Below are 2796 nucleotides of genomic sequence, written 5' to 3' on the forward strand. Positions count from 1 at the left end.
CCCAACAGCTAAGTGTAAAATGGCAAGCACAGATAGTGTCTATGTGACAGGAAAAGCTGGATGGCCAAAGGTGCAACTTTGTCATAGATTCTGCATCTCGGCGAGTGACCACAATTATCATCAACACATTAACCATATTCTTTTCATAATTCACTTGTTTGGAACAAAAATTTTGATCTTGAGTGTTAGCAAAAAGTGTGCATTAACAGATTAATATGTACAACATCGATATAGATTATTTGGAAAGTATTTTTGCACTGCACAGTTGAAATTCGTATAAGATTTGTAAGTCAAGAATTATTTAGTTTGATTACTAAGATATTGTTATGACAGCGGATGTTACGTGATGAGTTTTTAGAAGGATCATGAAGGCCCTAGTGCATTCGAGATGCCTGGTTTTTTTATTATATAAAACCATAAGCGAGTAAAACCAGTACCATAGGCAGATAAATAGACGAGGGGCAGATAGATTGTAGAGAGAGATAATTGAGTCAAGCGAGCAGTAGGCACCATAAGTAAAGTGTGTGAATCACTCTGATTTATAGTGTATGTTATATGGTTGTTAAGTTTAAAGTGACTGTGGAAATTAAGTGTATTACAAAATTTGTAATGAGAGAGAATAAACTAGTTTTAATCAAGAAGGGACTTGTATCGCTGAAGCCACGCAGAAAAAATTTCTACCGGAAATTATCAAACAAGCAGATACATAACAAATTGGTGTCAGAAGTGGGATAAAAAAGAAGATGGAAACGAGAAGTGGCAAATTAAACTACAGCTTAGCAGATTTGATGGCAGCAATACAAGAACAGCAAAAGAAACGAGAAGTTAAACAAGAAAAGATACAACAGCAGTGGCAAGAAACTTGCAACAGTGGCAACTCGAACAGCAAAAGAAACAAGAACGAGAAGATAAGTAAGAAAAGATACAACATCAGTGGCAAGAAACCTTGCGTCAATCCCATGATAGATTAACAGGTGGACATCTCGGAGTGAAGGAGTCATTGAGTCACCTACGACAAAGAGTTTACTGGATAGGTATGAGGCAATATGTGTAAGAATGGTGCAGGACATGTGCTAAAAGGGGACCCAAGCATAAGGGACATGCTCCAATGAAGTTATATCAAGTTGGCGCACCAATGGCAAGAGTAGCTGTTGACATTGCTGGTCCTTTGCTCAAACTCGTGCTTGAAACAGGTACATTTATGTGGTGATGGATTATTTCATCAAGTGGCCTGAGGCATATGCAATACCAAATCAGGAAGCTACAACTGTAGCTTCGGCTATTAGTGATTTTTTCTTCAGGTTTGGTATGCCATACAAACTGCATTCAGATCAAGGCCGTAACTTTGAATCAGCTGTGTTCCATGAATGCTGCAAGTTGTTTGGCATCCGAAAGACCAGGACAATGCCACTTCACCCACAGTCTGATGGGATGGTAGAAAAGTACACTTGAACAGGAATGGGCAAAGTTTTGTAATAGCCGCTAAGATGACTGGGATGTCTTACTCCCTTCACTGTTGATGGCCTATAGAACAGCAGAGCATGAAGCCACTGGTTAAACTCCAGCAAAGCTGATGTTTGGTCGGAAACTTTGGTTGCCAGTGGATCTGATAACAGGATGCCCACCTTACGAATAGCTGCCTAAAAATGTGTTAGAGTTCGTGAAAGTGTTATTTGAAATGATGGGTGATATTCACCATCAAGAGCGTTCAAACTTGAAAAGGCCCGGCATGGCCAGGGAGATAAGGCGCTCGACTCGCAATCTGAGGGTCGCGGGTTCGAATCCCCGTCCCACCAAACATGCTCACCCTTTCAGCTGTGGGGGCGTTATAATGTGACGGTCAATCCCACTATTCGTTGGTAAAAGAGTAGCCCAAGAGTTGACGGTGGGTGGTGATGACTAGCTGCCTTCCCTCTAGTCTTACACTGCTAAATTAGGGACGGCTAGCGCAGATAGCCCTCGTTTAGCTTTGCGCGAAATTCAAAAACAAACAAACAAACAAACTTGAAAACGTCTGTTGATTCCATGAACCTATGTTATGTTAAGAGATCTATTGAAGTCAGCTTTGTACCAGGAGAGAAGGTATGGTTGTATAATCCCAGAAAGACCAAAGGGAAGTCTCCTAAGTTGTCTTCTCCATGGGAAGGCCCATACGACATTGTGGATAGTCTCTCAGTCACGACTTTTCGAATAAAATGTGGTCGGCGAGGTAAGCCAAAGGTGGTGCATGTCAACAGGCTTTGGAGTTATCACAGTCCACGACATTTCAGTTGGAACGAAGTGAACAACAGAACAAATGACGCTGCTGAAGACGTGTCGCAAAAGCCACTGTCGAAGAAGAAACTCTACCCGGGTTTTAGAAGGGAAACAGTGAAGCACTTAATGAAGTTTGTACCACTGATGTGACTGTTACCGATAATGGGACATTTCCTGATGGAGCAGATGAACCCCACGTGAAGCAGAAACCAATGAGACTGAGACTAGTATGGAAGAAAATACATCCCGTAAAATTACGAGACTTTGTTGTATTTCAATTTTGTTTTTGTAAATTCTGTACATTTAATCAAGTTATTGTTAATTATATATTGGTTTAATGTAAGTGGCTATTTATTGTTCGGGACAAACAATACTAAGGAAGAGGCAGTGTTACGTACAGTGGAAGTCACGGAATGAGTTTCTAGAAAGATCATGAAGGCCCTAGTGCATTCGAGACGCCCTCTTTTTTTATTATATAAGCCTGGCGAGTAAAACCAGTACCATAGGCAGATAAATAGACGAGGGGCAGATAGATTGTAG

Source organism: Limulus polyphemus, unplaced genomic scaffold (genome assembly GCF_000517525.1).
Source record: "Limulus polyphemus unplaced genomic scaffold, Limulus_polyphemus-2.1.2 Scaffold382, whole genome shotgun sequence".
NCBI classification, from domain to species: domain Eukaryota; kingdom Metazoa; phylum Arthropoda; class Merostomata; order Xiphosura; family Limulidae; genus Limulus; species Limulus polyphemus.